Raw genomic sequence first — 12,790 nt, 5'->3', positions numbered from 1 at the left:
AAGATAGTTTGCAACAAATCAATTTTGAAATACCGTTCATAAAGAGATATGTGGATGACTTAATCTTGGCACTACCTGCAGACTCCATACACTCTACGTTAAATGTTTTCAACCAACAAAACCCACACTTGCAATTCACATGCGAGGAGGAGCGGGAGGGATCTTTGCCTTTCCTTGACATGAGTTTGCATAGATGTGAGGATAATGTTGTGAAAACACAATGGTATAGAAAACCCATATGTAGCAATAGATTCATAAGCTACCACTCCTACCACCCCCCGAGGATGAAAACTAATTTAGTCCTAGCGATGAAAGAACGTGTCAAAAGGTTGTCTCATCCGGATTATCTCCAACATGATCTCAACCTCTTACGCAATATTTTTGTTGAAAATTCATATCCTCTAAGACTGATAAATAAATTAATTTTTAATGTCCCCTTTGTTAATAGAAACAACATACTTACTATGTCACAATCAGTGCCCTCAGCACAAAATATTTCTGCTCCAACAAGTGTGTATTTTTATGCCCTTCCATATATTCCGAAACTAACCGTTGAACTCACTAAGATTTTTAAAGACTTTAAGAATATCAAAATAGCTAACAAGAACATCAAAACCATACGTCAGCTGTATAGCAAAATAAAACAACCCCTAACCACTCTAGAGACTACAGATGTTGTTTATTGCATTCAATGTACTGAATGTCCATCCACATACATTGGTGAAACTGGAAGGAATCTGTCTAGCCGTATTATTTCTCATAAGAGTGATTGTAGATTAAACAAACCTACTTGTGCTTTGGCAGAGCATACTATCGATCTAGACCATAAGATAGATTTCAACAATGTAAAAATATTAGCCAGAGAGAAAAATAAATTCAAGAGAACTTTCTTAGAGATGGTACATATCAGCAAGAGTGATAATAACAATCTTAATAAGAGATCTGAGATCCAGAATCTTAGCAAAATTTACAATTTTATATTGACTTTTGACTGAGCTATTTTGCATCTCAGAGTTTTCTTTGGTTCTTTCCTTTTTTGAAATATCATTATTAATTGAATATTTACGATCAAACTGCAATTACTAATTCAGTTTTGTTTTGTTTTGAGTTGTTTTTTCTAAACCTATTTACTAAATACTATTTTCTTTCGATTGCTTATGTTATAATTTACATTTTTAATTTCCCGCTTAATTTCAAGTTGGTAATACAGTTGGCAGTACTAAAAATTCACTAACAGTATTCTGTTAGACGTTATTTTCAAAGTTGTTTTTTGTATTTTCTCCAAACTATTTAAACAATAATTATCCACTCACTTTCTCTTTCTGCTCGTGAAATGTGACTGAAATCAAGCCTGCAACGACGACTGTTTTCAACATGTCGTCCTACATTTTGTTTTTAACTTTTAACGTTTTTAGTAATTTTTAAAGTGTTTTTTAACAGTAACATTTTTAAGTTTAGTTGCAACCTCAGTTTTATCATGTTATTTAACGTTGTTGTTTATGCCACGAATCTTACATTCGGGTAAGTTTTTTTATAGTTTTTTTACAGCCTTTTTGGCACCATTCAGTTTGTTACTTCATAGTAATTTTCTTTGTAGACCTTGATAAAGGTGGCAAAAAACCACCGAAAGCTTGGATTCAGAATAAATAGTACGCCTTAGCAAAGCTCTATTTTTTATTGACTACCACACCCAAAAAGAAAAAAGTATTTACATATATTTTTTCCAAACTAGTCAAAAAACTTTGGACTACTATATATATATATATATATATATATATATATATATATATATATATATATATTTATATATATATATATTTATATATATATATATATATATATATATATATATATTCATCTCAATGTTATAATATTTAGTTATGTTATCATTTTTTTTTACTTTTTTGCTTTCCTTCAGAATTCGTTTGGATCTTTATAAATCTTCGATGCTACGATATGAGTTTTGCGATATCTATTAAGAGCCTTGTTGTATTCTTTTATTGCGAGTTTACATGAGTCGTTCCACCATGATGGGACCGCCTTTTTTGAAGAATTATTGGTCAATTTAGCTCTACGTTGGTCAGCCGCAGTTGTAATGCAACGTTCTAAATTTGTTTTCGGCAGCATCGATGTTTTCCTTGAAAATAATTTGGTTTGAAAGGTATTAAGAGTAACACTAAATAAATTCCAATTTGCACGGGCAATTTTCCATTTGGTTTACACTTCTTCAGTTTTGGCGATATGAATTGAGATTAAAATGGGGTAGTGATTGCTATCGTATAAGCTATCTAGTATTTACCACTGAAGCAGAGGAGCGGTTACAGGATCGCAAAAACTTAGGTCTATGGAAAAAGAGATTCCAGACCGGATGAAGAAATATGTGGAGCTCCTGATATTCAAGAAGTTGATGTTAGAGTTACTTACGATAACTTTGATAAGTTTTCCTCTCCCAAAGGTGCGCTGGAGACCCCATGTTGTGTTGTGGGCGTGTAAGTCTCCAACTAAGATGAAAGGGTTTGGCAGTTGTTTTATGTAATATATATTAAACAATTTACTATATTGTTGGGACACCAGTCGATTATCGCATTCGCTTCTAGACTTGTGTTTAAGTCAAACTCTTGATAAACGATATCTTTAGAAACAAAATTGGACGAGCCGCCACTTGCTCGTATGTGTGTAGGTCTAAAAAAGTTATAGCTAGTGTAGTTTTTAAGATAGGCGTGGTGAGCTTTAGTGATATTGGTTTCTTGAAGACAAATGAACTTAGGCCAACTGTCCGATATGAGTTTTTGCAAGTGTTATAGTCTGGGGTGAAAATCATATTGCAGTTCCATTGAATTAGTCTTAACATGGTGCTAGTATTATAAAGAGCTAATTTAAGAGGATTGGAATAGTTCTAAGCTAACAAAAATTGTAGTTATCTTCATTAGAATCGGTAGAATTTTGATAGACCTCTTCTGACAAGCTGGTTATAAGGCTTGAATGTTAAAAATTAGCCCAAAAACTTTCCTTTAAAAAACTCGAACCTGGAAGTAAAAACTTCTGTTGTAGATGGTATATTTAATTAAAAAATTAAATTAAAAATCCAAATGGATTATAATAAAGTTCAGAACGTTTTCGGACAAATCAGTCCATCTTCCGTGAGCTTTTCAGAGTACTCAGTAGGTTAAAGTAAAATTCGTCAGAGGCTACCTTGTAGGTACTGGGATTATCTGAGATCTGAAACAGATTGAAAATGTTGGGAAAAGGCAAGCTCTATTCACAGGAGTTTTTAGAATAATCTATTTAAAATGTATTTTCATTTTTATATTTATAGGTAGTCCAAGTGTTTTGATTTTGGAGCGTATGATTTGTCAATTCCAATTTGGATCATGATAAATGTAAGCCTTAATATTTTGTCTACAAAATTTTTGTTCTCAGCCTCTTGTACATTATTTTCTGGTCAAAATTAGGTTTATTTTATAAGACAAATTTATCTTTGCAATGGTAGCAAGAATTTTGTTTTTATATTTCATCTTTTATTTTAGTTAAACACTTCATAGGGATGTGAATTGAACAATGCACTTTCCATGATAATTTTTCGACTGTTCTAACAATCATTCAAATTTCATCATTTTGTGTCATGTTGAACAATTTCACCCAATCATGTCAACATTAGACTGATAATTGCATTCAGTGCAATTTTCAATCCCTATGACAACACGATCGAGTTTGACAACTTCATCCAAATAAATTTCAAAATGTCACGTTTCGGCAATGAGAATGTTCAAAGTATAAATGCGCTAATCAAAGAAAAAATTTCCAGAAATACAACCTACAGTCACAAATATATTTGGGGAATATTCATGGAATTTTGCTGCGGACGAGAATATGAGTTGAATGAACATAGAAGCTTAGAAGAATTGGCGTTGATACTAAAAGATTGGGCCGTCAATATGAGAAAGAAAAACGGGGACGAATTCAAAGAGGCAACGGTGAAATGTGGAACGTTTCGTGCAAACTATTGCAAGAAAAGTACTATAATGACTATAATATTATGATTGACCCGTTTAACAATATAGTGTTGAAACCAGCCCGAGATCCCCGCGATGCAATCAGGAAGAAACTACAAGCAGATCCTTGTAAACGTAAGGCCAGTTCAGTTTCGTTAAATTGGTCTGAAATTAACAAAATAATATTGCTTTGGGATGAAGATACCCCTGAAGGTCTTATGCGTAAATTTTACCATATTGCTGCTGTAGAATTAGCTTGGCGAGGAGGAGAGGCAGTTGCTTGTCTGGTGGATTTTTTTCAAATCGAGAAAAATAACGATGACACTCCAACAAATCGCATTGAATACAATCCGGTATTCAGTAAAACGTGCCAAGGTGGTTCTAAAAGCTGTGTAGGTAGTAAATGGTTGGTTATCAATAGTGAGAGACAAAGATGCCCTGTACGTCTTTTTCATAAACTGATACCAAAACGAGGCGACAATATTACCTCACCACGACTGTTCTTAAAACCAAATCGACACTGGAAAAATGAAACTGACAAATGGTACGATAATGTACCTGTTGGAAGAAATACAATGAATGGATGGACTAAATCTTCTGCTGAAGCAATTGGCTTGAATGTAAAGGAGAAAAAGATAACAAATCACTCGAATAGATCAACTGCTGTTAGCGAATTAGCAAAAAGTGGTGTAGAAGAACAACAATTGCTAAAAATAACTGGTCATGGCAATCAGAATTCTATAAAACCATACTTGAATCTCGATCAAGAACACCACAACAAGATTATAAATATTATGCGTGGTAATAGATCTTCTATAGTAGAGAACAGCAACGAATCTAATGTTAACTTAAATTTTAATAATTGTACTTTCACTAACTGTACTTTTAATAAATAAATGTTTCGTTATGTTGAGTTATGATTTTTTTTTCGAAAAATTATCTGCCCAATATCCCTCGGACATTGATGAATGCCTCATAATTTCATGACAAATTTCTCAAGCTCGTTGCTTGGTAACAGCACGAAGCCGAAGGCTTCGTGCTGTTACCAAGGAACGAGCTTTCGATTGTCATGAAATTATCTCATCTGTTATCAATGTCCTAGGGATATTACTACTGATAAGTTCTCATTCGAATTTCAATCTTTAAAACACGTGTTTCTTTCTAATCAACAGTTTTTTAGTTGAAATGAACATTTATTTCGTATTTTGTAAATATCAAAATACTACAAAACTACTGTTTCCTACGTTTAAAAACACCTCGTTCGTGCTGAACCAACTATTTAAATTTATAAGTGTAAATAATTATTTATACAAAAATGTAATATGAATAAGTATCAATAGGAAATTTATATCCATCTTTATATTCCCCGATTATACAGTTCTAATATAGTATTTCGATATGGAAGCCACGCTGTGATTTAATCCATTGGGACAATTATGTTAAACTTTCAAACCCATTTCGTAACTTTAATAAAGAATTCAAATTTCAGTAACTGTTTCTGTTAACGATAATGAAACGTTCGTCCTTGGAGAAACTAGCAGGTGTTAATTTTATAATATAAGTAGAAAATGTTTTACCATTCATTAATATTTTTGGCCATTAATGAAGAATTTGCCCCAGGCGGAAACATTTATTAATATTTTTTATTGCAGCAATATGCTTCGTCGTGCTTCTTTTTTTCTCAGCGTATTTAACACTGAGTTAAGATGCTAAAAATAGAGAGCAAGATCAAAATAAAATTAAAATTTTTGGTCGATAAGACTGTAAGGAAAACTAAATCACCTTCTACAGAATTGGCAAACCGAATCAATGTTGTTCCCGAATGATAAAGATGGTAATGGCTTCGGAATAAGACGTCAAAGATATTCTCAGAAATTAGCCAAAACTCTTAGAGAACGAAATAACAGAAACATTTTCAATAACTGGTGATAAATCACAAATTCAATCAACTACGTTTAAAGAAACTCCGACGTAAATTAGAACTTCGCAAGAATAATAGGGAGCATAACTACATCATCATTCAATCTTCGCTTATCCACTGCTGGACATAGATCTCCCTCATAATTTTCCATCTATTTCGATCTTGTGCCTCTTGCATCCAATTCCTATGACAACGTTTTGGATCGTCAGTCCAACGTGTTGGTGGACGACCTCTACTTCGGTAGGCATCATCTCTTGGTCTCCATTGCAGTATCCGCTTTGTCCATCTATTGTCTGTCATTCGAGCCACGTGACCTGCCCAGTTCCATTTTAGTGTTGCTACTCTCTCTACTGCATCAGCCACTCCTGTTCTTTGTCGTAGCTGGCGATTTGGGATCTTGTCTCGTAGTGAAACGCCCAACATAGCACGCTCCATCTCCCTTTGACACACACGGATCTTTTGAACTGTTCTCCTTGTCATGGTCAACGTTTCGGCGCCGTAAGTTAACACTGGCAAAACACACTGAATAAACGTTTTTCTTTTAAAGCATATTGGTATATCAGACGATTTGAAAATATGGTTTAGCTTGCCGAAGGCTGCCCAAGTCAGTCTTATACGACGGAGAAGCTCAACGGTTTGGTTATCTTTTCCTATGCGAATCTCATGACCTAGGTATTTATAGGCCATTACCTGGTCTATGGATCTTGTTCCTACGCATATATCTTCGCTGACTACAAGATTTGTCATCATCGGGGTTTTAGATATATTTATTTTCAATCTTCCTTCTAGCGAGGAAAGGTAGAGCTGATTTAAAAGTTCTTTGGCCTCATCTATCCTATCAGCCATTAGTACAATATCATCTGCAAACCTTAGATGGCTAAGCTTTTCTCCGTTTATGTTTATGCCCTTGTCGGTCAGTTTTGCCCTTTTACATATATATTCCAAAAGCGTAGTGAACAGTTTCGGCGATATGGTGTCCCCCTGGCGTACTCCACGTTGTATCGGGAATTTCTGGGTTTGACGATCACCCACTCTAACACTGGCTGTTGCGTTTTGGTATATATGTTTAATTATATTTATATACCGATAGTCAATTCGGCATTCTGTCAAGGCTTCCAACAGTTTTTGTTGATTTACGGTGTCGAATGCCTTTTCATAGTCGACAAATATTAAAGCTAGTGGTTTATTATATTCAGTATAACTACACCACTATTAAATACATTCTTTAACTGACTAGCTATTGATATACACCAATTTAGAGGTACTTTCCGCTAAGTTTGACGAATTTGTATGCACAGTGCAACCACAAATCCCCAAATTAAACCATAAATCGTTTCCTGAATTAAACCTTCAATGCTGTACACCTTAGTTAACATCAATATATATATATATATATATATATATATATATATATATATATATATATATATATATATATATTATATAACAAAAATATATATATATATATATATATATATATATATATATATATTTTGTTTTCTATAAATTGTTTAAGCAAACAACTTTGAACTATTGTTAACTATCTGTCATTAGTTGTTGCACAAAAATATGATTAAACATAATATTAATAATAAAATATGAATTAACTAATAAAACATGATACAATTTTAGTGTTTGTCGCTTCTCTTCTGAATGTAGGTCAAACAAGATGACAAATGTCAAGCCGTGTCAGAGAACACGAAAGGAACACGTACTCCACTATCATTACATCCAACATACATGTTGTAAAAGCAACTAAAGACCACCGTGGTATGTCATTTACAGGAAAAAAAACATTATATGTTAATAAATCTTCTTTAGAGAACCATTTCGTTGTATTATATGGTAATTCGCTAAATGGAATTATTCAGTTCATACTGTGTGCGTTCTTAATATGGTTTTCGAAATGATCATTTCATTGTTGTAGGCAAACTTTATGACGGCACCGTTTCAAATTTAAGAATATCATTTTTACGATACATCGGAAGAGCCAGACGAAATAAATACAAAAAATAATAAATTGGTTGTCTTACTGAAATGATATCGCATATATGTAGCATAACGAACCAAGGAAAAATCTTTTCAAAATTCAAAAATATAAATTATTCTGAGGACGGAGGATATTTTGATGATTATTAGTCTAAAGGATGTGCAGACAGGCACATCCTCTGTGTATATTATTATACAGGTTGTTTCAAAAAGGTATGTCATAAATTAAATCACGCATTCCGGAGACAAAAATAAATTGATTGAATCCAACTTACCTTAGTACAAAAGTGTACACAAAAAAAGTTACAGCCCTGTGAAGTTACAAAATAAAAATTGTTTTTTTGCAATATCTCCTAAACTACTTGACATTTTGTAATAAAAATGGACACGCTACTTTCTTCTTTTTTTTTTATTATTTTTAAAACTTTTTTGCCTCTTATCACTTTTTTCAAAATACAGTTTTTATTGAGTTACGGCCCTTTTCATTAACCTTTAAAAAATTACATGCAACTAAATAAATGGCTTAAATGAATTAACAATTACAAAAAATTTCTATAACCTCTATAAATATGATATTACAATAAATGTTCAAAATGACCCCCATTTTCTTTAATACACATTCGGTATCGTTTTAATAAGGAAAACTGAATGCGCTGAAAAATCATATTTTTCTGACGAAATTGATTTGCAGCTTCAATTATTCTAATCCTCAATTGTTGTTCGTCCTCTATTGTTACAAAATACACTTTCTCTTTCATAAACTCCCAAAAGCACAAGTCCATGGGGTTAAGACCTGGACTTCTGGGTGGCCAAGAAATAGGTGCGTCACGACCCCTTCCAATCTACCGACCAGGATACTGCTTGAAAAGCTATTTCCGGACTTCATTACTGTAATGCAGTGGAGCGTTATCTTGTAGAAACCACATATTTTGCCTTATTGCAATATTCACTTCTTCCAAATACTCTTGTAAATCGTTTGCCAAGAACTGCAAATAATTATCACCATTTAAATTGTTGGGAAGAAATACTGGATTGTTATCCACAATTCCTGCCCAAACATTAACTTTGAAAGTCCTTTGGTGATGAGTCGTTTTTTTGGCGTGAGGACTTTCGTCGGCCCAAATGTGCTCGTTATGATGGTTTGTTATTCCATTTCTACTGAAGGTAGACTCGTCGGTAAACAAAATATTTCTAATAAAATTAACATTTCGAATGTTTTCCATTAACAACCAATCACAAAATCCAATCCTTTTAGGATAATATCCAACCAATAACTCCTGAACCGTTGTTAAGTGATAGGGTTTAAGCAGCTGATCCTTCAAACGCCTCCAAACGCTTACTTGAGGAACATTTAGTTGAACAGCTATTACCCTTTTACTTGTTCCAGGGACTTCTTCAATGATTTCTAAAATTTCTTCATCAGTTGCATCCACTATTGGACGTCCACTATTGCCAGCAACTGGCGGTTGGAATGTACTTTTTTCCCGTAAACGACGATCAATGGTCAGAAATAATCGTCTATCGGGTATATTTCGATTGGGATATTTTACTGCATAACGCCGTGCGGCTGCTGCACTATTTCTTGACATTCACCTACGATATTAACAATAGTTTATTGAAATCATAATTTAATTTGATCCAACTTACCCAAAGTTAAATGCATATCTGCCATTTAAAATTTTTAATATTAATCTTATTCACACAATAAATGATAGCTTCAAATTATTGACTATTATTGATGGAACTGTTTGTAATTATTGTATCCGTAAAAACTAATTGTAATTTTATAGCCAACTAGGAAAAAACTAGTTTTTCTAAAAAGTGATAGGAGGCAGAAAAGTTTTAAAAATAATGTGTTAAACTAATGATGCCACAAAAGGGCTGTAACTTTTTTTGTGTACACTTTTGTACTAAGGTAAGTTGGATTCAAGAAATTTATTTTTGTCCCCCGTAATGCGTGATTTAATTTATGACATACCTTTTTGAAACACCCTGTATATACGGTGACAGTCAAAAGCACCAAACTTTCATAAAATGAATCGTATTAACAAATACCAGAACCCCAATCATCACCATGATAGAATCGTAGTGGAGGGAGAGATTGAAAAAAAGAGCCACAAATAAATAATTATCTTGGTTACTATTAAAATTTAATATTAAACGTTTCGTATATGAATCCATACACATCATCAGCTCCAATCAAAATATGTAGCTGAACTGTATGTTACTAATGACTTAAGTAAGATAGTTGTAAGGATATTAAAATAGTCCACAAGACAAAGTCAGTATTATAATAATTTATAAAAAAAAGCACCATATATCTTAGTGTTTTTTGTATAAAAAAAATAAAATAAGCAATTGTTAAAAACAAAATATTATTATTAAAACGAAAAATCACTAAGATTCAAGTACAAAAGCGTTACAATTTCAAAATTTACTATTTTTTGAAATTATAGCACTTACCTATAACAGCTGAGTATTCCTGACAACTACACATTTTTGTTACTTTTTTGCCTTTTTTTTCTATTTTTACCAAAGTAGACCGTTACACTTATTATTTTCCATAAATTTGGACGAACAATGCAGCGTTCCAGTTCACTTCTACTCGCTTCGGCCAAGTCCGATACTATTAAGACATAAATTGTGATAATGCCGAGGAAATTATCTTTTAATTTTTTTTTTGCCTTTTGTCAGTCCCGTCAGTATTTTCTAACATTCTGAAGTTCTTATTTCTCCTAATTACATTTCAAAGTTTAAGCAGGTCTGCACTCATCCTCAATTCTTCAGTTTTATTTTTCGTTTTCCCCTCTCTCTTCGTTCCTTGTTTGAAGCCATTGTTCATGTAACTGTTTTTGTTTGTTGTATTTTTTTTATATTAGCGTAAATTAGTAATGTAAAAATAGGGCAATGAGGAAGCTTCCCGAAATCCATCATCATGCCTACCTCTCTGCACGAAAGGCGGATTTAAAAAAAGGGATGTGATGAATACCATAAAAAAGAAGAGATTTGAGTATTTTGCCCACGTGATGAGAAATTTTAAATAAGAATTACTACATGTAATTATTTTGGGTAAACATGAAAGGATATCGTGTTACTGGTCGATGAATAACATCCTGACTCAAGAACATCTGGGCCCAAGGACATTTGCCAATGGTATGGTTCTTGGAGGACAAGGCTTTTAAGGAAAAAGAAGAATTCCATCCTAAAAACTGAACTTAAGTATGACGAATAACTTTATTGAATTCCTTGGAGTAATACCCCATTTACGTGACACCATATTTGATTTAATGTTTGTCCAACTTTCTTCGACATCCTTTCTATAATATATACATCTTTCTGCTTCTTTGTGCTACCCTTTTTGTTTTTTTTCCTATTCTGCTTCTTTATTTCCCTTATGCACATGTGTTTTCATTCTGATTTTGCACAGTACCAATGTATGACCTCTTCGTACCTCTGCTGATGTCAGTGCTCTGATATTCAAGACTTGAGAAGGAAGTAGCTCTCATAGATCTTTGTCCTCTAGTATTTTCAAAAATATATTTGTATTCTAACTAGTCGTCATCGTTGAATATTTACGAGGCATAGTCCTATTTTTATGAGCTGTCTAAGATTACAGTCTATCAGTAGGGTGCTAAGTTGGCTAGAGTCACTCATGTAATCCTGCTTGGAACTGAAAACAGTTCTTTTGGGGCACTTGATCCAGTCAACAATATTTCAGGCAGCGTTATTGATAAACTATGGACTCTAACAATTGAAACAACATTTAAAGATATATTAAAGGCAATCTTGATCGATGTAGAAGAAACACATCGTGGAAAATTATTTCTAGTTGACACTTTCAAGCGGCATTTTACTTTTATTGTTTAAAATAATTCATCAATTTTTTTTTCTTTAAACTAAACATTTACTATATTACCGTTTCTCTAGAAAAATTGTTTTCTTAATAGGATTCATACACTTATAATAGACGTTCATACATAACAGTACTTGTGTGATACGCTGCTGATTTGCTGATACTACGCCTTCTTATATGGTTTTCTAAATGCTAATTTAAGATATAATGTATTCGTCAAGCAAGTTTATTTGGCTGTGGTTAGTCTTTAGGACTTAAATGGCAAGCCTAACGTCAATAAACGAGATGTACTTCCCTTAGAAGGCAAGTGTAGCTAAAGCCATTATAACTTTATTACATACGACGAGAAACGTGATGGGGAGCTTGTGTTAAAAAATGAAATAGTTCGTTTTAAAGCAGATTACTACTAAGGTCATCGATATAGAAGAAAAATAGTTTAGTTATATATATATATATATATATATATATATATATATATATATATTTGTATAAATAAATATATTAACCTCCCACCGCAGTGATTATATTAATTTATCTAAGCACACATTATATACTTTCGCAGAACAACATGCTGTCACCACTAAACATAAGATACAACCGAATGCTCTCAATATGAGAACTGACTTAAATTAAATATCAATGACTTTATATTATAGTCGCTTTGTTAGGTAAAGTGAACCACAGAAAAACAGTTGCGATTTATTCATCTGAATCGTTAGTGCTTTAAGCACTTGGTGTGTTCTCACAGTTTTAATGCAAAGTTGAGATCCTCATTAATGATAGAGGTGTTTTTTTTCTAAATCCTTGTTCACTTCATTGATGTCAACTTTGGCAACACCGTGATATGCCAACTGCTTTTAAATTACCGCTCTGTTAGATCAAGCTTTATGAAATGTATCTTGTTTTTCGAGTATACTGGTAATGTACGGTTCCACTTATAAGTAATTTCACACACTTTTTAGGAGATAATTGAGTTATCCCATACCTAAAACTCCTCACTGTGTATACAAAATGTGATATAAGCAGGCTGCGATT

The 12,790-nt window shown here is 32.9% G+C and overlaps 1 protein-coding gene across 3 annotated transcripts in view; it reads left to right on the top strand.

The window, feature by feature from the left end:
- The window catches only part of AdamTS-A (ADAM metallopeptidase with thrombospondin type 1 motif A), a 545,690-nt gene that overhangs the window by 80,715 nt on the left and 452,185 nt on the right, over positions 1 to 12,790 (top strand). The window lies entirely within an intron of this gene.

This window comes from Diabrotica undecimpunctata, chromosome 7, assembly GCF_040954645.1.
Source record: "Diabrotica undecimpunctata isolate CICGRU chromosome 7, icDiaUnde3, whole genome shotgun sequence".
NCBI classification, from domain to species: domain Eukaryota; kingdom Metazoa; phylum Arthropoda; class Insecta; order Coleoptera; family Chrysomelidae; genus Diabrotica; species Diabrotica undecimpunctata.
This window is presented reverse-complemented; position numbering and strand designations above follow the sequence as displayed.